Consider the following 22,757-nt stretch of genomic DNA (forward strand, 5'->3'; position numbering starts at 1 on the left):
ATAAGGAAACTAAGGCTCTTTTTGGGAAAGACTTGAGGCCCAGGTTCTTTGCCTCGGGCCAGGCTCTACGTCTGACAGTCTTTCCAAATCATCCAGTGAATGGTGCCTTTATTTTGGGTCTCCGGCTTTGTCCCGACTAGGCCTTTTTTTCTCCTCCTGGGCGGTTGCTGATCAATCAATAAACATTTGCTAAGCACTAGCCACAGCGCTGGCTTACACCGACACTAGCTCACGGCTGAAAGAAAAAAGCATCCTTGTTTTTTTTGGGAGACTTCACCAGGTCCAGATCATGTCGTGCTTAGGCCTACGCTCAGACCTCCCCTCCCTTCCAAGACCAGACAATTTGCTTTTATGAGTTCCTCACTTCAGGGTTCCTCGAACTCCTCGCTCCGCCTCTATTCTGTTCTCCGGGTTTTCCTGGATTCCTCCGTAGGAAATCTGCTCTCCAATCCGGGCTCCGCGTGGCCGCGCGTTCCGGGACCAGGATTTGCCTCTTCCATCCGGGTTCCGGGTTTCCCTCCCCCCCGCCCCCCCGGCCCCCCCCCGCCCCCCCCGCCTTCCCTCCCCGCCCCCCCCCCCACAGCGCTCTCCCGCTCCGTACTCAGGATCTCTTTCCTCCGGGTTTCTCCGCGCCGGACACGAATCCGGATCCGCGGGCCCGGTAGTCCAGTGTCCGGGTGTTCTGAACGGCCCTGGTTGTCCCGGGTCCCGGATCGCGGCGGCGGCGACGACGGCGGCGGCGGCAGGAGGGACCCGCGGGCCCCCGGACACAGCGGCACCGGCTAGGCCGGGCGGGGCGAGCGGAACCGGGAAGAGGAGGAGAGCCGGAGCCGGGGTGGGGTGGGGGGAGGGGTTTCGGGCACGGATGGCGGCCTGGGGCCCATAGCGGCGGCGGCGGCGGCGGCGGCGGCGGCTCCACGGCCGGGGGCCCCGGGTGGGCGGAGGTGGCGGCTCCCGGGACCGGCCGCGCGGTGAGTCCAGAGCTTTGTGTGGAGCTGGCGGGGGGAGGGGGCGGGCGGGCAGCCGGGGCGGGGGGAGCCCGGGCCCAGGCTGGGGTGGGGGTTGGGGAGGGGGCGGTGCTGAGGGGCCCGGGGCCTGGCGGAGGAGGAAGTGGGGGTTAGAGGCTGGGGGGGGGCGACTCGGGCTCGGGGAAGGGGGGCCGGGAGGGGAGGTCCTTGCGTGGGGAGGGGACCTTCGGGAAGGGGGGGCCGGTCCAGAGCTAAATTCCACGAGTGGAGGGGGATCGGGAGTTGGAGGGGGGTGGCGGGCACTCGGGGTCGGGGGGAGTTGGCCAGGAGCCCCACTTAGAGCTGGGACCCAACGTGATGATAGGTTGCATGGGGCGGGGAGAGTGGTTTTGGTGAACGGTCTGCGTGCTTGGTGGGAAGGGGGGGAGCGGGGTGGCAGGGAGTGGGCATCAGGTTGTGGGTGTGTGCCTCCTCCAGCTCTCAGGTCCCATCTACTTCTGTCCTTTTCTTCAAAATGGAGGGATTCCCCAGGCTGAGGGAGCCCTTGCTCTGGGCCTGGCCCTTAACAGCTCTCCTTGTCCCCTGGTAAGGGTTTGTGACCCCGTCCTGCTTGGTAGACCCATGATACCCTTCTCTTCCTTTATGTGTAATTATGGTTGGATCATTTCTGTGCTTTGCTCAGATTCTCCTTCCTCCCTCTGGGGCTGAGGAGGAGGAGGAGGAGGAGACACATCTGACCAATTAATGTGTGTTTGTGAAACAGGCAGCAGCAAACAGTCATTTCAGCTTCTAGGAATTAGGCTCACACAGGGCGGAGAGATCAGAGCCCTTCAGGGGGAATATCTCTGAACAAATCACAGATGATTAAATTCTCTAAGAGGCAGCTTCCTAACCAAATGAGAACTGCCAAGATGGGGGAAAGAGCTTGACTGTTCCCAGCCATGTGCCCAGAGCTCCAAGGGTTGAGGAGAGAGTCCCCAAGCCCCTACAGGCCCGTCTTCCTTATATTAGGCCCTGCTCTGTAGCCTTGAGTTAATTTCACCCCTGTGCTGCTTTGTCTTGAGGGAGGGAGCTTTGGTTTGGGCAGTTGTGAGGGGATGACTGCTATGCTGCTACACACAATGGTCGTGTCATTTTATCAGGAGTGCAACCCTAGGGCTGAGAACTGCTGCTTCGGAGATAAACCGGTCCCTCTCACCCGCCTATTGTGTACACAGTGAAGGTCACAGGTTCAAGTCTTGTCTGAGAGCTTTGGATATGCTCCATCTCCCAGGCTCCTCCGTGCCATTTTCTTCCTTTACTAGACTGGGACTCAGCCATTGGAGGAAGCCAGACAGAGAGGCTCTTCTTTTTGAGTGAGGAACAATGCAGAGCTCTTTGGCACACATTTTTCTGAAGAATAGGGGGTGCCAGTGTGGTGCTTGCCTTGTCAGCTAGCATGCCCCAAGGTGGAGGAGTAGTGCCTGGGAGCCTTCTAGAAGGAACTGGCTTCCAAAAACGATGTTTACTTTCCTTCCAGCCACAGAATCTGGCTCTTCTGACTTGATTGAGATGTGGTCTATAACTTTTATATTTTTTGTTGGAATGTTGCTGAGAACCTATAGAGGGTTAAGATACAAATGAGACCCAAGTACCTTCTTAGTAATGACTTCTTAATAAGTAGTAGTAGCAGCACAATAATTAAAAAAAAAAAGCCACTGGCTTTTTCTACTTGGGTATGTTTTGTGGGTATGAAACTTTCACTAAGGGAGTGGCCACTTTAATTACTTCCACTAAATTCCTACCTTGATGCTGCTGCATTTCATGGAGGTGACTTTGGGTTCTGCTGTTACAGACAGTTGAGAAGCAGTCTGCTTCTGGAAGACTGTCGGCCGAGAGAAAGCTTAGAGTAGGTCTCACCAATTTGCAGAGACCGAGTACAAGTGGACACCCACTTGTCCTGTTCCAAAGAGCAGCTTTGAGTTTTAGATAAGCATATTCCCGGAAGGCAGGCCACTAGGTGAATTTCCTTCCCTCCCACCACCCCAGCAACTCAGAAAGACTATCTTAAGGAATGGTAGGTTGTGATCTGAGTTGTTTGAAGCAGTCCATGCTGATGGTAATCAGAAACCCTTAGAGTACTGAAGTAAGAAGAGGAAGTGCTGGCTGTGCAAAATAAAGACCATTTTTTAATCAATGAAGACTTTGTAGAGTGTGAACATGGAACAAAACATTTGAAATTTGGTTGGCATTAATGGTTGGGGGGAACAAAGATGAGAAATAACTTTGAGGGTGAGACTGTAAATATCCCATAGGGATAGATAGCATGGTGAAAAAGAAAGAGCATTTGGAGTCAGAGGGCCTGTATACTCCAGATACAACCTTTGTGACCTTGGATGAGTAACTCGACGTCCCTAGGCTCAGTTTCCTCATCTGCAGGAACAGATCTGTTAAAGAAGGTTGTATCTAGATGTCCTTTGAGGTCCTTGTCAGCTTTTACATCAGTGATTCCTATGATCACATGACTTGCCAAAATGACATTTACATTCCTCTTGACTCAAAAAAACAAATCATTAGCTCCCCAGAAGATTCTTTTGTGATAGAAAAAGATTTCTTAATTTGTACACTGAAGAAGATCCTTCTGCTAAAAGAGATTGGAAAATCACACTTTGAGGAGTTCTGATCCCTAGAAATAGTAGAAAAGACAATGCACCTCTTGCAAATGGGTAATTATCTTGACTTGTGGTGTCAAGCTCAAGTAGAAAATAGGAGCCACTCATCTTTACTTAGGAATCACTGCTGGCCACGTTGACTTGGCTTTAAAATGTAACATTGTCTGTGTTTTGTTGTATTTTTATTTGTGTTGTAAAATATTTCCCAATTACATTTTAATCTGTTTGACACCTCTGATCTAGACTATAGTTTGGTAAGAGATCTAATATAATGGATCTGTCTGATTGCTTGTTCTTCCCTTTCTATAGGGAAGCATCAAGACTTTACAGAGGACACTAAGATCATAAATGTAGAGCTGGACGAGACAGTACGGGTTATCTGCTCCACCACCCTCATTTGACGGGATGAGAAAGTTGAAGCCCAGAGATGTTATTTGACTTTGCCCAAGTTCACACAAGCCGTAAATGGCAGAAAAGTGATTTGAATTCAGATCCTTTGGCTCCTTTCCACTGCCTCAATGTTGGATATTGACTTAAATTGACAAGTTGATATAGAACTTAATTTGGATTCTATAATATCATAAATTGGGAGCCAGAAGGGATAGTCTAGTGTGACCCCTTTATTTTGCAGATAATTGTCACATGATAAATAGTATCAGAGGCAGGATTTGAATCTGTGTCTTTCTGAATTTCCTAATGCCAGAACTCATCCAGTTTTTTTGTTTTGTTTTGTTTTTTTTAGAGAATTGGGGTTAAGTGACTTGCCCAGGGTCACACAGCTAGTAAGTGTCAAGTGTTTGGTCTGAGGCTGGATTTGAACTGAGGTCCATCCTGACTTCAGGGCCAGTGCTCTATCCAGTGCGCCACCTAGCTAGCCCTCATCCAGTTTTTTCTGGAGATGTTTCAAATCCTGTCATACCATTGGAAGCAGAAGCCTCAAGTTACTTAGTCTTTTCTAACTAGCTCTTATGATTTCAGAGCTAGACCCCTTATTATATAGAACATATAAATGTTTTAGTTTAATCTCTAGTGTGTTTCTGTTTCTGGGTCACTTAGAGAAATTTGTACCTTTTTTGTTTTAGTAGAGAGTTTATCTATCTGAATTAGCTGTAGAGGTTAACATTTATTTTGTATGGGTAAATAGGTGCATATGGGACCTGTGTATGTGGTTCTAGTGTGTACTTCTAGTGTATTGATCATCCTGGTTAGAGTGGGCTTTCTGCAGTAGGCAGCATGTACTTGCAGCATCTGGATGGAATCTGGGGATGGAGTAGGAGATGGCTTACTGATGGGTTTGCTAATTGCTGTGTCAGACAGAGGTGCTATTTCTAATTTAGATGATTGGCTGGCACTGCTGCCTGAGTTCAGCCATATAAGCTAGAAAGTGTGGATGTCCTATAGAACTTCCTACAGCCCCTGTCTATTTGCTGTGTATTCACCTCTGCTCCCTTTCCCAACAGCATTATGTTGCTTTATGTTACTGTTTTTTCTCCAGAGAAAGCTAGCCATTTGTGGCCTCCTTTGTAGGCAACTGATCATGCATAAGGATACTGCCAGGCAGAGCCCACTCTAGGAACACTGCCACCTTATGTTAGGTGACATGTTGTTTGTAGCTTTCCAACTAGTTTTCTTCCACTTGTCTCTTAAAAATGAGACTGTCAGTTCCCTACAAAAATACCAAGCGAACTATGAATATACTCATTACAGTTTCCAGGAAAATGTTGGTTAGAATGGAAAAGGAAGAAGTTATGAGTTGCCTAGTACATGATTTGTGGGTGTTAGGCTCACTAAAGGGGCCATGAAGCACTGTCTTCACCAGGGAACAGGTAATTCACCAAAGCACCTGCCTCGATGGGCACGTGGAATTGGTAGCAGATTTTCGGCCAAGGAGGGATTATTGAGCAGGTGGGTAAAAGAATCATATGCCAGAGTGGCAAGAAAATGCTTGATCCCTTGTGTTTCAGGCTTGGTCCATGTGTATGAAATTGTGTTTTCCTTCCCATTTCTCAGTGCATTATGCTGGTGTGTGAATAGAATGATGATATAGTAAAAGAAAAAGGAGATTCTCAGGCTACCAGGTTTCCAGTAGGTTGCTGAGTGACAAAGCTCAAGAGGTGTCCTCGAAGGCTCAGTTGTGTTTCTGAGTATCATGAATGTGAAGGAAATGGTGGTCATTTAGGGTTTCCAGTATTTGTTTACTAAAGGGAAATGGGAAGGAGAGAAACCTATGCTTTCAACATTGTAAAGGAATTTAATTCACTGCCTGGGTATTAGGCAACCAAAAAGTTTTTCCCTGTTGCAGAGGGGCTAATTTTTTTTGATAGTAGTCCTATCCTTAAAATGCTTTATTTGAGGCATCTTAAAAATGCACTTTCTTTGTTATATGTCATCTATTGTGAGACAAGTCACTTAACCTACTTGATTCTGAGTTCTAGTATATAAAGAAATGAAGGAACTGGAATAGATGGCTTCTGAGGGTCCTTCCAGCTCTAAACATGATCCCCATGACGGTTGCAGCTCTTGAGGTTTTTTGGTACTGTTTTGTTTTCAGTCTTTCTGAATAACACCTTTGTAACACTTTGCCCTTTGCCCTTTGCTTAGGACTGCTTGGTAAAGTCAAACAATCATTGGAGGGCTGAATGATTTGAAAGAGATGTCTTTATTAAATATTTACTTTAAAAAGAACTTTATTTCCTAATCCTTTTTGGGAATTTTTCCCCTTACTATTTGAAGAATCAGTACAAGTCACTAGATTTTTTCTTAATAAAATTAATAAGGTATTTTAAGCTTCCCAGGTGTGCATTGTCAGTGCCAAAGAGCATATTGATAGCAGAGTTGCTATAATAAGTTATGCTTGATGTTTGTTTAGCCTTTTGTTATGCCTTTCTAGAGAAGAAACTTGGTATAACTGTAGCTTGTTTGTTGATGGAGGAAACACGGAAAGGCTTAATTGGGTGGAAACATCTGGCCCTCTATTGGACTTCCAAAATACCTCTTCTCGACCCCTCACACATGCTGATTACAGAGTCAAGGCCCTAGCTTGTTTGTCAGCCCAAATGAGAGAGACAGAGAGAGAGAGAGGTCTCGAGGGAAAGACAGATCTGCCGGCCAACTCTGCGACACCCCCCCCCCCTTTTTTTTCTCAGGGGCCAGGCCCCATGGGTTGCTGCTGGGGTCATTGACAGGGCAGCCTGGGGCTTTGGTACTGTGCTGTCTGCCCAGGCTCTGTTGGTCTGCTGGATTATTCTAAATGGGAGCCTGGTGGGAACCAGTGTATGGCACTCACTGCTGGGAGAGACTAAGCTCCTTGTATTCACTAGATAAAGCAACTCTCGTTTTGTTTTTTCTTCTCATTGATACCAAGCCATTGCCTAGAGCCACCATATCCTTTTCTATAATTCTTGGTGGTTTGGTTCCTCATGCTTTTCTCCCTTCCCCCATCTCCCATCCTAGTTCTCTGCTCTGAGGACTCTACTAGCAGCTTGGAAACACTAATTACTGTAGCTATTATAGTCACAGCCCAGATCCTCTGCCTCCTTCCCTCTCGCCCTTTTCTGTCTTCCCCCTCCTTCTCTCAGCAGCAGGAGTTGAACTGCAGTCTCATGAGCACAGTCAGATGTATGAATGAGCTTTCTATCTTGTCAAGGCAGACCTCCAGATCCGACAGGGCTGATTTTTCATGCCTCTCTTGCTGTTTGTACATAGATCAGAGTCCTAGAAACTAGAGATGGAAAATACCTATTAGGTCATATTTAGCCCATCACTCAGGGATAAGCTTAGGAGCTTTTCTCTTGTTTCTTTTAGCCCCCCCCCCCTTCTTTGTTAGTGAGAATAGTCTGCTATCAGGTATTTTCTGACATTGCTGTCTTACCATTGGCCTTTCTGGCCACTAGGTGTGGCAGGCTTTGCTCTTGCGTTTAGCTTCATATTCCAAATTGAATGCTCCAAACAGTCCTCTTTCTACTTCTGTCGTATTGGTCTCTGAAAGTTTCTTTGTGGATTTCTCTTGCCAATGATATGTTCTTCCATAAGACATTCATGCTTATCTTAACTCTTGTGCTAAGCACAGTGCAGCATGTGGTAGGTAATAAAAAGAACTGGAAAATGTAGGAAGTTTTTAGGAAATCTCTGTGGGGACAAATGTTGCTCTTCTTTCATTGGTCAGGGGCCTTTCCTTTCCCCGCCCTTTGTTCATCTCTCTTTGTGGGCAAATTTTTTTTTTCATGGTTCAGTTATTGTTTCTATAAGATACCATCTGACCACTGGGCAGGGGAAATCCTTTTAAGATCCCCTTTGGACATTTCTTTATATTGCAGTGACCCTTTGGATCTAGTGGTATGGTAAAAGAACACCAGATTGGGATTTGGAAGATCTGGGATTAATCACCATCCTCCTACTAACTAGGTAGACACCTACCTGGGCCTCAGTCTCCTTATCCATGGGAGATTGAACTAGATCTCTAAATCTCTTTCAGCCTTAAGATTCCATCATTTAAAGCTTGAATGAGGAATTAGGCATTTGTGGGGAGCAGATTTTGGGGTGAAAGGGTTGAAGCTAAAATAAGTAGGAATGAACTGTCTTTATACCGTACCCTGCTAGGCCTGTTGGAGGAAGTACCTACCTTATGCCCTGCTTTTGCCACAGGGCACCACTGTTTGGAATTGCCTGCATATTGGTCTCTTCCTTCTAGATGAATTGTAGATGCAGTGATTTATCAAATATATTCATAGAGATGTTTTTCTCTGACTCTTCTTGGCCTAGCTTAAACCCCCAGCCACCTAGGAAAGGTAACCAGAGCTCATATTGCATCATGATGAAATAGAAGGGGCACTGAAATTAGCAACACCTGGGGTATTCAAATCTTTGTGCTGATATTTAATAGCTGTTGCATCATTAACTCTCTGAGATTCAGTTTCCTCTCCTGTAAAATGGGGATAATTAAACTTAATACTACTATCTCATAAGAGGCAGGTTGTATAGTGACATCTAGAGAGCTGGCCTAGGAGTCAGAAGGAACTGGGTTCTTTTTGCTTCAGACATGTACATGTGGAGTAACTGTGGGCAAGTCCTTTAACTTCTTAGTCCCTAGACAACTTTTTTTAGATCTTGGAGGAGTTGCTATGCAGGTGGAAGAAGTTCCACAATAGGAGTCCCCTGCATTAATGAAATCACAAGTCAGAATAGGGAAAAAAAAAAACAAAACCCAACAACCTGTATCTCACAGGGTTGTTGTGGGAACAGTGATAATATTTAAAGTCCTATATAAATGAGTTATCGTTAATGAGGAAAGACTTCAGTTTGAGGGAATACCTGGAAGAATTTGCCACATAGTCTGTGCAGGTTTTGTTGCTTTGGTGTTCAGGCCCAAGGCCTTTGAGTCATTTTGATTTGGATTCTTTGAGCCTACAGAGGCCCTTTCAGATTCCTTGGGGGTGGGGATGGGGTGGGCAGGCCTCTATTTTTGTTCAGTTAGTGGAAAGCCTGCTTTGAATTGACTCTTTTAAACAGCTTCAGTATGTCCAAAGTATTTTAGTTGGTAAATGTTTTTGTCCTTTTAATGTTAAAAATACTGAATAACGTTTGACCAGATCTTTTTAGTGAAATTCCCTCTTGAAGAGCACAGTGAAGATGGGAATTGTGTTGGGTAACTGCAAGAGTTTGCAGGTTCAAAGGAATTCTAGGAGAGTTTCCAGCAAGGTTTCATAGACAGGTGGGTAATTCCCAATGTTAGGATTTTTGTTGGAGATGCCACATTAATACTGAGATTTGGGTCTTCTGATAATTATTTAAAGGGTGATTTTTCCCCCCTATTTGTACCAAGATCTTGTGTTTGATTTGCCTCAGTATTGTGGTAGTAATGTTCTTTCCATTGAAATATTCACTTAAAACATTCATCATCTGTCACTGAAATATCTTGTATTTGTGTGTGTGTAATTACTGATTATAATGGACCCACAAAAAAGAGTTGTTGTTGCTTTGTTTTGCCACCTGCTGTATTGGGCTTTGCTGTTATCTGCTAGATTAGTTAGGACTACATTAGGAAAGGAAAAACACAGAACAATGAACAAACTCAGACTTAAGGGAAAGGCTTCTTTTAGAAAGGTTCTGATTTATTATAGGCTTTAGAAAGATTTGAATCAGGAATATGAGTAATTTGGAATGATTGGTGGAAAACCTCACATGGCAAGTCTGAGATTGGAAATTGGAAAATGGTCCAGGCTGGTTGTAGCAGCCCTGGGGGCATGAGCCCACACCTTTAACTCTTCATTTTGATCCAGGTGGTTTGGCCATATTGAATGCTGGGACCTGTAGTTCCTCAGGCAGTACCTCCATGTTAAAAGGCACGTTAGAATGTTATAGTCTCTATTATGTTTGCAAAAGTGTGCCCTATTAAAGACCCTTGGCAGATGTCAACATGATTTCCTTGGTGGGGGTGTCACAGGTCTGGCTCGAAGAAAGTTTCACTCCAAGGTGTTGAAGTGTGTGTCTATATATCCTTGGACCTTGGCTATAAACTCTAGAGACTGGTGTGCAGGTGCAGTTCATTGTCACTGTATGGCTTGGTTTTAGAATTGGTCCTTTCAATGTATGGGTCTGCAAGTGGAACCTGAAGGAAAATTGGAAAAAAGAAGTGGTATCCTAGAGGGCAAAGTAACGTGTTTTGTTCTTCTCTAATTTTCAGTAGTAGGTATTTGGTTTCCTGAGAAGGGGGAGGACTCTGTGCAGATTTCTTACACCATTTAACTTTAGTTTAATACATTTTTGTACTATATGTGATGAGCTAAAAGTCAGGCAGGATGTGGAGGCTTTGGGAGGTTTTCAGGTTTAGGGAGTGGACTTTTTTCTGGAGTTGAAACTAGTGCTGTTTATTGGTGTAAGCTGTTCATAGGCTGGGGAGGGAGTAGAGACCAGGCTGTTGGTATCAGCATTTTGCTTGGGACCTTTAAAAAAAAAAAATTCATAATAACTTACTTAGTAGTGATTTAGGTAATTTTGAACCCTTCTGCTGGTTGATATTCATCTGTGATCCATTCCCTTCCTGAGATTAGAAGTCTCTCTCTGTGTCACAAGGAACTTCCCTGAAGGATCCTGGCACTCAATACTTTCTCTGTTCAGCCTTATTGAGGTAAAGAGGTAGTCTCAGGTTAATACTGAAGAGTTCAGCAGCCTGGGAGGAAATCGCTTTTGGTGTGTGTTCCCTTCTTCTGGCTGCTTCTCTGGCTGGCATTCCTGGAAGTTAATCAGGGTGAAAATTGCAGTCAGTCATGTCTGGGAGGCATCAGAGGCTGACCCTGAGGCTCTGTAACCCAGCTTCCAACCGAGCAGCACTTTCCCCTAATACTACCTAGGCAATAGTTACTTATGAGTATTGATTGAGTTGGGTCTCTATGAGTTTTTCTTCTCAGGGGCCTAAAGGAGAAAAGGTCTAGCTCTATGATGGACCCAGCTCCTGCTCTTCTCTTTCCTTTGTAGTAATTCCTTAGGGTAGAAGGGCTTTTTCATGACCCTGTTTAAATATAAATTTAAGGGGTGTGCCTAGCTCACTAGTTCAAAAAGTGAACTTTCAGGTTTGTTTCTGGTGCTTTGGCTTCCTTCCAACAAATAGCTGTGGTTTTAGAAGGCCTAGTACCTAATTCAGCAGTGTAAAGATGAAGATGTCTGAAATCTATTATACCCAACAGAGAACTTTACCTCCGTTTGACTTGCGTGCTGCATTTGCTCTTTTAAATTCCTTGCTTGTTTGCTGCTGTCCATCCCTTACTCAACCCTTCCAGTTCTTGATTACTCTTCTTGTTTCCTTCCTTTCCTCTATCCCCAAGCTAGCAGAGAACCCGTGTAGGCTAGACTCTACAACTGCCTTGGAGCTAAGTACTCTAGTTAATATGCATGAGGTGTAGCAACCGGTATCCATCTTTTTGTTTGGTTGGGTGAAGTCTGGGGACTCTGCCGAGCTCCGCCAGACAGCCACAGTCTTCTATTTGCAGTGGCTGGGGGTAGTGTTAGAACTTGTAGACTACGTTTTAGCTAAAATCAACTTGAGTGCTTCTAGTCAAACCTTCTTGAGGAGACCACCTGCCTTCCACAAAAATGAAGTCTTTTTAGTAGTTTGTTTTTGATAGGTTCTCATACTGTCTGTCCTATATACCAATGCTAAGAAAACCTAGCATTTTAGGTGGATGTGCTTTCTATAAAGGGTGATCTCTTATTTCACTTCACCTTTCTTTTACACTTTGGTATATGTTATACTTGAAATCATATATTCTGAGTATCTGAGACAAGGAAATTCTGATGTTAGATTTTCAACTTTAAAGCTATCAGTTATTACTTCTTCAAGCATGTTTTTTTATATATATATGTGTATGTATATGTTTAAGATCTCTTTCAGTGAAATCTGTAGGGTTAGAGAAGGTGCCTGAGGAGCCAATTCAAACTAAATTGTGAACTGCTGCTCTTTTGAGAGTGAATTCTTTTCATCCATCTGCTTTGTAAGGAGGAAAAAGTCATTGAAACCACAAAGTTTTGGTTTGTTTTTGGTAGGACCTGTTCCAAAGTGGGGGAGAACTCCAAGCTTTCAGTGCCTTGACCAAGCTTTGTTCTGTAGATCCTTAGGTATAGATTAAAGCTAGAAGACACTTTAAGGGTCATCTGAGTCTAGCACCTTCATTTGACACATGAGAAGATTGTGATTTCAAAGAATTATAAAGCTTGTCCAAGTCATATGTCTAATGCCTGATGAGAGGCAGTATGGTTTAGTGGAGAGAGCACTGGGTTTTGATCCTGGCTCTGTCTGTTCCTCTCAGGTACCTTTGGGCAAGTCACTTCAGATCTCTGCATCTCAGTGTTAAAATGAGGGCATTTGACTGTGTCAGGGTTTCTTAAATCTGGGGGTTGTGAACTTGATTTTTATATTTTTTGATAACTATTTCAGTATAACTTGATTCCTTTGCAATCCTATGTATTTTATTTTATTCATTTAAAAACATCATTCTGGGAAGGGTCCATAGCTTTCACCTGACTGCCAAAGGGAGAGGTCTGTGACGCTAAAAAAAAAAAAAAAAAAAAGGTAAGAATCCACGTACTTTGTGGCTGCTAAGTTCTTTTCTAGCTCAGTCAATGACCCGGTAAGTGGCAGAACTAGAAGCTGAGCTCAAATTCTTTTATTCCAAATCTATTACTCTTTCACTACATTACTTATTATGCTACCCCAAATGCCATACATATGATAAGTACTCAGTTTTTAAAAAAAATTAATTCAGAGTGGCTCATAATACTATCATGACAAGGTGGTGTTTGAGATAGGCCTTTTCACTTAGATTTATTCTTTTTGGTTTTCGAGGGAAGGACAGTTTGAGAAACCCAACTTTAACAATGTCTGAGGTCATAGTATGTAAATAGTGGCAGAATCATAAATGTAATTCAAGTATTCTAACAATAAATCCATGTAGGTCTGACCCACTGGTGTGTGGTAGCACTTCTGTGGTGCTTCAGCAGATCTCTTCTATCAGAAATTTTCTTTGCAATCCCTTCTATGCATCCCTGTTTTTCAAGCTATCATAACTCTAGGACTTCGTCACCATCTTTCCATTGCCCTGCCACTTGCAACCAGAGAACCTGACGGCTTGAACTTCTCTGCTGAAAGGCACACACAACTCTAAAGGGGAGAACTCTGTTTCTTTAAGGTGAAGGATAGGCCGACAGGGGAAAAGAGGGCTCTTTCCCATTAAGCATGGGGGCTGGGAGAAATAGGTTAAGTTCAGGCTCATCTCAGAAAAATAGCATGTGGTGCAGACAGTACCGAAGCACAGGAATCCCATTTAGCTTAAGGCTCTAGTGAGCTTTTCCCCACTTACCTCTTAGGAATAGCTTTATTTTTCACTTCTGAGCAGTGCTTTGTGAAGATACCGGGTGTGTGTGGAAGAAAGAAGGAGCTAGGCCGTGGGCAGTAGGAGTTCCCTAGATCTGCTCCTATAGCTCTGGCTGAAATATATGTGGAAATAGAGGTTAAATGACTCTCCCAAGTTCACTTAGGTAGTTTCAGAGTTTGGGATGTGAATTCATTGTCTTCTGATTTCAGGATCAGTAACTCTGATCACTGTACCACACTATCAGAACAGCAAGTAGGCCAATCTGACTGGAAGCTAAAGAGCACTAGGGAAAGTGTTGTATAATAAGCCTGGATTTAAAAGTCCAACAGAGGAGTTTGTATTTTATCCTAAAGTCAGGAGAAACTGCTAGAGCTTCTCAAACAAGGGGGCGATGTGAATATCGCTTTGCAGCTGTGTAAAAGCTGCAGTCAGGAGAGGGAAGGGCCTTGAGAGAAGGGGAATCAATTAGGAGGCTATTATAATAATCCATGTGAAAAGGGCAAGGTGGTGGTGGTTGTGAGTGGACATAAGGAGGTGGATGAGAGAGAGGTAGAAACAATAAAATATAGCAGCTGGTTGCCTGGAAGGGCAATGAGGGAGAGTGAAGACTTGAGGATGATCCCAATGATTCAAACAGGATATCTTGAAAAGAGGATGGTAGTGAGCTTAACAGAAATAGGTAATATAGGAAGAGAGGAGGGTCTGAGGAGAAAGATGAGTTCTATTATGAACATGTTGAGTTTGAGATGCCTATCCAGTTCAAAATGTCTTATAAGCATTTAATAATTTTAGGACTTGAGCTCCAGAAAAGGATCTAGAAGTCATTTACATAGATAAAGATGTTAAATCCGTGGGGGCAGAAGAAGTCAAAAAGTAAGAAAGCATAGAGAGACAAAAAGCCGGAAGACCTGGACAGAGCCTGGGGGACACACAAAAGACAAAGAATGGAGGATGATTATTCATTGAAGGAGACTGAGAGCAATGTCACAGAAACTGAAGGAGGAGGATCCAGGCATGGAATGTGGTTGGCAGTATGAAATGCTGTGCAAAAGTCAGGAAGGCTAAGGACTGAGAAGAGGCCATCACATTTGGCAGTTAAGAGATTATTGCTAACCTTTGAGAGAATAGCTTCAGATGAGTTGTGAGATCAGAAACCAAAATACAAGAGATTGAGAAATGACAGCAAAGGACATGAAGACAAGGAGTATAGTTTAAAAAAAAAATTGACTGTGAAATGGAGGTAAGAGAAAGAGAATGATATGTTGAGGGGACTGTAGGTGAAATAAAGGCTTTTTAAGTCTTGGTTATGATTATGCATGGCAAAGAGGAGTTTACCCCAAACCTTCCTTTTGGGAGCTTCCCAAGCAAAGGAATCCCTTCCTAAATACCCTATCGAAAACAATTTTAGTTCCATGAATGTAGAGACTATGTTTTGTTTTGTCTTTGCACGGTGCATTTCACCTAGTTGGCACTCAAGTGCTGGTTGAGTTGGTTTGAATATATCTAACCTATCAAGATTTCCTTGTACTAAAAGAAACAAACAAAAAACTTCCATTAATTCTTCCCCAGCTTCAGTCTATTGCCCCATCTCTCTCCTTTTTACTGCCAACCTTCTACAGAAAAAATTTATTCTCACTGTATCCAATTCCTCACGATCCATTAATTTATTAACACTTTATTGATGTGACTTTCCTTTCCCCATCTGTCTGTAGAAGTTGCTTTTCAAGATTACAAATGACCTCACTTACTAGACCTCTTTTCAGGTAATATATGCACATTTATTCATAATAGGTAAATTCTCTTTTTGGTAACTGAAGCTTCATTTATAACCTCTACGTAGATGACTCCCAAATTTTTATTTATTGCCCTTGACTGTCTTCTGAGTTCCATGCTCGCGTTTCCAGATGCCTACTGTGTATCTCCTACTGGATGTCCCACCAGAATTTTGAGCTCAGAATGTTCAGTAGTAAACTCATATTCTTCTTTTCCAAAACTACTTTTTTTAAACACCCTTTTTCTGTTAATATATGTCACCATCATCCTCCACTTTGCTGTCTTGAAACTTAGAGTCACTTTTGCCTTTTTTTCATTCTCATTTTGCACATCTCACTTTTGTCTTTTTTTTTTTCATTCTCATTTTGCATATCTAATCACTTGTGGTGGTGACTGGCTTATGCTGTCTCTGAAACCTGTCATCTCTTCAATTGCTGGCACCCTTGTTCAAGCCCTTGTTACCTCTTGCCTGGACTAATGTAGCAACTTTCTAGCTGCTTGCCCTCTAGTCTCTTTCTGCTCCGGTTCATACACACTAATACAATCTTTTGGATAGATTCCATTGCTCAAAGACTTTGTGGCTCACCATTGCCTAATGAGTAAAGTCTAAAATTAGCCAGGCATTTGAGGCCCTCCACAATCTTGATTTCAGCCTACCTTCCTGGTTGTATTTTATGCTACTTCCCTTCAGAAATAATAATGATAGTTCACATTTACAAAGTGCTTTCAAGTTTATGAAGTGTTTTCCTCTCAATCCTGTGAGGTAGTTAAATTGAAATATTATTATCCTTGTTTTACAGATTGGGTACCTGAGGCTGAGAAAGGTTAAATGATTTGCTCAAGGACACACAGCTGATAAACTTTGAAGGTGACATATAAACCTAGGCCTCCTGGTTCCCTGTCCAAGTTTTTTCCCTTTATGTCATTCTGAATCTCCTATGTTCCAGACAAACTAGACAGTTTATTGTTCCTTGATCTTAGCTAACACTTACACTTTTTGTACCTTTGCTGAAGCGTTACTTCCACCCTTCCCCATCACCACCCCCTTGTTCTTGGAATTGGCGTTTTAGCTCCTCCATAATGCCTTCTTTGATTTGAGTTTCATGGTAAATGGTGATGATGGTAATGGTAGTATACATTTGTATAGTGCTCTTGGGTTTTTGAGGTGCTTTATATTCATTACAATTCGTTATATTCATTTGATCATATTCAATGTACTACATTTTTAAAACCATTTCTAGTCACTTAGACTGTGGTTTGTATTAATTACACATGTATGTCATGTTCTTACTAGATCATAAGATTCTTGAGGCAAGGATTATGTCCTGTTAATTTTTGTTTTCTCCATCATATGTACCATAATGCTTTCACATAGGTACATAATAAATATTTGTTGAATAATGTTTCAGAACGTGGCTGCTGTTCATAAGTATTGTCCAGTTTTAGTTGCCACATTTAGCTAAGTGATAGATATTCCTTACTATATGTTAAAGCTTATCTCTGTTTCCATTTGTAGTTGTCGTTTGAATTTTAGCTACTTAGATTTAAGATCTAGCTAATGTCTTTACTCAAATATTCAGTGTTTGTTTTATTAAAAAACACGTTTCTGTCGTCGGAATTATTAGCAATTATTTTGCTTCTGAACCTCTGCATCGTTCTGGACAGAGGAGGCACTGTTGAATCCCTATGGATAGAAACATGCTTTAACATAATGTGACAAAACCAATCACTTTGAATAAGCCTGCATGCTGAAAGTGTTAAATAATATAGGGGAAGCTGCAAAAGATCAGTCTGGATAGGAATAATATAAGACACATATAGGTTGGTGGTATGCTTTGTTAGGAGGAAATTGGGGAGTAGGTGTTTTGGTTTTGACAATTACCTCTTAGGGCAGATGGCTTTAGAATCCACAAAGAATAGTCTAGATTTTGTCCTAGTAGTTGAATCAAAAGTGTCTTTGCAGCTCATTTATAACCTATATCAAATTGTTTGCCTTCTTAATGAGGGGAGAGGGTAGGAAGAAAGGGAGAGAATTTGGAACTCAAAATTTTGAAAAATATTAAATTTTTTTTTTTTTTGGCTAGGCAATGGGGTTGAGTGACTTGCCCAAGGGTCACACAGCTAGTAAGTGTTATGTGTCTGAGGCCGGATTTGAACTCCGGTTCTCTTGAATCCAGGGCTGGTGCTCTATCCACTGTATCTAGCTGCCCTGAATATTAAAATTTTTACATGTAATTGGAAAAAATAGTAAAATATGCCAGCTCAAATAGGAGAAAGAAGTATCTATGAGTGAACTGTGACTAAATAAATAGTTATTGAAAACACAATTAAGATCACTGTTCTTTTGGGAAAGGGAAACTTCATAAACATCCATCACAGTCAGCTTTAGAAAAAGGTGAACTATGAACAAATGAGAAGAAAATTGGAATAGTTAAAGAATTACCCCACAGAAAACCTCAACGACATTATGTCAGGAGATAAAAGACGTATTATTATGTGAGTCAAGAATGAGAACCCCTGGACTAGATGCCCGGTGGTGGTGGGAACCCATATCCTATCAAACCTTGCTGATTGACATATTAACAGTTTATGGAAAGGAAAAAGGTACTCTTCAGAAAATGAAATGGTTTCCCAGTTAGGAAAAGTTGTAAAATGTGGTAGAAATGATCTGGGTCTGTGCTTTCATCTAATTCCCTGTTGGTTTTTGAACAGGAGGTCCAGTGCAGAGACATAGACATCATAGACTTCATTCATTCATTCATTCATTCATTTATAGGCAATTGGGGTTAAGTGATTTGCCCAGGGTCACACAGTTAGTAAGTGTCAGGTGTTTGGTCTAAGGCCGTTTTCGAACTCAGGTCCTCCTAACTTCAGGGCCGGTGCTCTATCCACTGCGCCACCTAGCTGCCTCCATCATAGACTTATGTCTGTTGATGACCTGAAAGAATTTATCAGCTTCCTTTGGGAATACACTTCAACCAACTGTGACTTTGCCCAAATGTCCTATCATCTAGCCCACATCTCTCTATTTTGTCCAAAAGGTTATAATGAGAAACTTTGTCAGATATCTTGATAAATCATCATGGTATGCTATGTCTGTAGTATTCCACATTAATATCAGCCCAGTAGCACTGTCAAAAAAAAAGAAATATTATTTTGGCCTGATCTGCTCTTAGCTTGTAGTGATCATACTTCCTGAGTTATAGCAGTCCATTGCAAAAGCAAGGAAAATAATCCCTTGGTTTTATCATTACATTTAGGTGTTGGGTCTTACTCTAAAATGGGGTCATAAAGAGTCCGACACGACTGAAAATGACTGAACAATAGCTTAATCTTCCCTTCTCGTCACATTTTATATTTTATAATTCTTTCTAATTTCCATTTCTGCCTTCCATGAACTGCAATTAATAATAGCTGACATTTATATAGCAATTTGAGATTTGCAGAACACTTTACATACATTATCTCATATTAGGCAAATAAAAATTTGCCCTGTGAAATATGTAGTACCTACCTGTGTAAATGTATATAGGCATTATCCTGTATACATTTTACTTATTAAGAAACTGAGAATCAGAGAGGTTAAGTCAAAAAGCTTGTAAGCATGTGAGACATATTTTCAAACACAGGGCTTCTTGACTCCAAGTCTATCAGGCTAGCTGCTGCTGTTTGCTTTTTAAAGCCCTTCGTCACCTGGCCCTATCCTACTTTATCAACTTTTTTACACTTTACTCACTTCCATGAATGCTGGCCTTCCTGCTGTTCCTTCAAAAAAACCTTTTTTCCTGTCTCCATATATTTTTGTTGACTGTCTCCCGTGCTTTAAATTTTATGTCTTCTTCTCTCTTGTTTCCTAGGTTCCTTCAAGTCTCAGTTCAAATCCCACCTTATTCTAGAAACCTTTTCTCTGTCTTCTTGTTTAATGCCAGTGCCTTCCCTATGAGATTCTCTCCAGTTTATCCTGCATATATGTATTGTATGTATTTATTTGCATGTTGTCTCCCACATTAGGTTGTACATCCCTTGAGTTGAGAGCAGGGACTATTTTTGTCCTTTGTATCCCTAGTTTAGCACAGTGCCTGGCACATAGTAAGCATTTAATAAATGCTTGTTGACTTAAACTGTTGCTTTAATTGCTAATAACAACCTCTGTTCTGCTCTTATTTAACAAAGAAAATGTAGATGAGTTACTCTGACAAAATAAGGTATTGGTTTTGAATCAAAGACGAAATTATTGAAATGGTAGAACTTACAGCTTTGGAGTAATAAAAGATAGTTCTCCCAGGAAACTAGCAGATTTGGCATGTGACTGATTGAAGGATTCACTTTAGTTCAGCAAATATTTAATTGTCTATTATTTACGGTATTTTGTGCAAGGTACTGAGTGCAATGCAAAATTTAGTTAAGACATGGTTCCTGTACTTGGGGAGTTTACAGTCAAGCAAAGATTATGTATGCTACAGAGTGCTTTGTAAGGCTGGGGGATGTGGGGGAACTGTACCTAGTGGGGAGGGATCATTACCAAGTGAGAGACAGCATGCCAAAGTTACAGTTTTAAAAGCCAAGTGGGACTTCAAAAATCACCTCGTCCAACTTTATTTTACAGATGAGGAAACTGAGGCTCCAGGGTTGCATAGCAAGTGAGAAAGCTAGAATTTGAATCTGAGTCTTTTGATGACAGATTGAGCGCCTTTTCAGTGCACTTTCTGAAGCAGTAGGTATCATTTTTATTTCTTAGAAATTCATTTGAAGAGGATTGACATTGAAACCATAGGTAAGGAAGGGTATGAAAAAAATGATAGAAAAGGGAAAGTGTGAAACACAAATGGAAAAAGGAGGTCACCCAGTTTGGCTGTAGTGTAGAGTACAGGGAGAATAGTATGAGAATGGTGGGAAGACAAGGTAGTAGTTGCAGATTTCCAGAAAGGCTTTGAATGTCAGACTAAAGAATTGGAACTTTTCATGATAGGCTTGATTACAAGCTTCTGAAGGGCTGTGAGGACTATAGACTGCTGAGTTTCATTCCCATACTAAGCAAAATAATGACATCATAGAATCATAAATTTAGAGCTTGAAGGATCTTTAGAGGTTGTCAAGTCTGACCTCTCACTTTCCAGATGAGGAAACTAAGGCACAGAAATTTTTTTTAAAATTACATTTATTTATTATTTTAAAAATTCATTTATTTTTAGTTTTCAATATTCACTTCCATTAAGATTTTGAGTTCTAAATTCCCTCCCTTCCCCCTCCCCAAGATGGAGTGCAATCTGACATAGGCCCTACATATACATTTATATTAAACATATTTTTTCATTAGTCATGTTGTAAAGAAGAATTAGAACCAATGGGAGGAACCATGAGAAAGAAGAAACAAAAAAAAAAGAGCAAATAGTATGCTTTGATCTTCATAGTTCTTTTCCTGGATGTGGACAACATTTTCTATCATAAGTCTTTTGGAGGTGTCTTAGATCCTTGCATTGCTAAGAAGAGCTAAGTCTATCAAAGTTAGTCATCGCACAATGTTGCTATTACTATGTACAGTGTTCTGTTTCTGCTCACTTCACTTAGCATCAGTTCATGTAAGTCTTTCCAGGTTTTTCTGAAGTCCTCCTGCTCCTCATTTGTTATAGCACAGTAGTATTCCATTACATTCATATACCACAACTTGCTCAGCCCAGCTAGTTATTTCTTGAGGCAGGAGTTAAATCCAGGTATTCCTGACTTCAAGGCTAGGGCTGTAACCATTATACCACACTGGCTTATATGAAATCTCTTCATACTAAATCTATACTAAAGGACAAGACCATTCCATGCACTACTCATTTAAGCAAACATAACATTTTGTAGGAAAAGACACAAAAAGTATGGTTTCTAGAAGGAGGTTTATTTCCTGCTACTATATGAATAAAGAGGAACCAGTCCATTAGGACAAGGACCATCTCTCTGTGACCATAGATGCTTAACAGATATTTAACTGAGTTGACATTGTTTAGTTTTAAATGTCTCTTTGACAAGGTTTCATGCAAATTGATGAGTAGACTCAGAACAGGAAGGGACCCCACAAATGAGATAACTGAAGCCCTTTGCCCAGCACTCCTTGAACTTCAATCCAGTGTCTTGAAGTAGAAAGAAGAATGGATATGGGGTCAGAGAGGTTCAAATTCTAGCCCTGCTACCATGTCATTTTGGGACCTTTGGCAAATAGCCCTTTCTGGGCTCCGTTTTTTGCATCTATAAAATAAATGTTGGACAAAATGATCTTTAAGGTTCCTTCCAGCTCAAAATCCATTAGCTTTATGACTTATCCAGCTTCATACTAGTGAGTGATGAGGCCCTAGACTATACCCCTAGATTTCTGATAAGTCAACAAACAATTGATAAGTATTTATTAAGTGCCTAGTTAATCAGTGAAGAAGCATTTATGCTTACTGTATGTGCTAATAGTGGAGACAAAAGTGAAGCAATCTGTGCCCACAAGGAGCTTCTTTTCTTCAAATCTTTTTATTAATTTATTTTGATTTATCAACAATCACTTCCATAAATTTTTGAGTTTAAAATTTTTCTCCTTCTCCCTTTTCCCTTCCTTCCCCAAGATGGTGCATGATCTGATATAGGCTTTACATGTACATTCCTGTTAAACATTTTCATATTAGTCATATTGTAAGGATGAATTAGAACCAATAGGAGAAACCACAAGAAAGAGGAAACAAAACAGAAGAAAAAAAATAGCAAATAGTATGCTTCAATCTGCATTCAAACTCCATAGTTCTTTCTTTGCATGTGGATGGCATTTTCCATCATGAGACTTTTGGAGATGTCTTCGAACCTTGCATTACTGAGGAAAGCTAAGCCTATCAAAGTTAGTCATCACACAGCGTGGCTGTTACTGTGAAGAATGTTCTCCTGATTCTGCTCACTTCACTCAACATCAGTCCATACAAGACTTTCAAGGTTTTTCTGAAGTCTACCTGTTCAGCATTTCTTATAGCGCAATAGTATTCCAACACATTCATATACCACAACTTGTTTAGCCATTCCCCGGTTGATGGGCATCCCCTCAATTTCCAATTCTTTGTCACCACAGAAATAGCTGCTATAAATATTTTTTGCACATGTGGGTCCTTTTCCCATTTTTATGATCTCTTCAGCCCTAGAAGTGGTATTGCTGGATTAAAGGGTATGCACAGTTTTATAGCCCTTTGGGCATAGTTCCAAATTGCTCTCCAAAATGGTTGGATCATTGCACAACTCCACCAACAATGCATTGGTGTTCCAATTTTCCCACGTCTCCAACATTTATCATTTACCTGTTTTGTCATGTTGGCTGATTTGATAGGTGTGATGTGGTACCTCAGAGTTGTTTTGATTTGCATTTTCTAATTAATAGTGATGTAGAGCATTATTTCCTATGACTATAGATGGCTTTAATTTCTTATCTGAGAACTGCCTGTTGATATCCTTTGATCGTTTATTAATTGGGGAATGACTTGTATTCTTAT

General features: G+C 41.6%; 1 protein-coding gene across 3 annotated transcripts in view; it reads left to right on the forward strand.

Moving 5' to 3' along the window:
• Nucleotides 1-915: 915 nt before the first annotated feature.
• ZNF609 (zinc finger protein 609) overlaps nt 916-22,757 on the forward strand; it is a 231,670-nt gene continuing 209,828 nt past the window's right edge. For all 3 annotated transcript variants that reach the window (XM_027851500.1, XM_027851499.1, XM_027851498.1), the window contains exon 1: nt 916-971. The gene's annotated coding sequence lies outside the window, so the exon portion shown is untranslated. The remainder of the gene's footprint in view (nt 972-22,757) is intronic.

This window comes from Vombatus ursinus, unplaced genomic scaffold (genome assembly GCF_900497805.2).
Source record: "Vombatus ursinus unplaced genomic scaffold, bare-nosed wombat genome assembly UNPS02009205.1, whole genome shotgun sequence".
Classification (NCBI taxonomy): Eukaryota; Metazoa; Chordata; class Mammalia; order Diprotodontia; family Vombatidae; genus Vombatus; species Vombatus ursinus.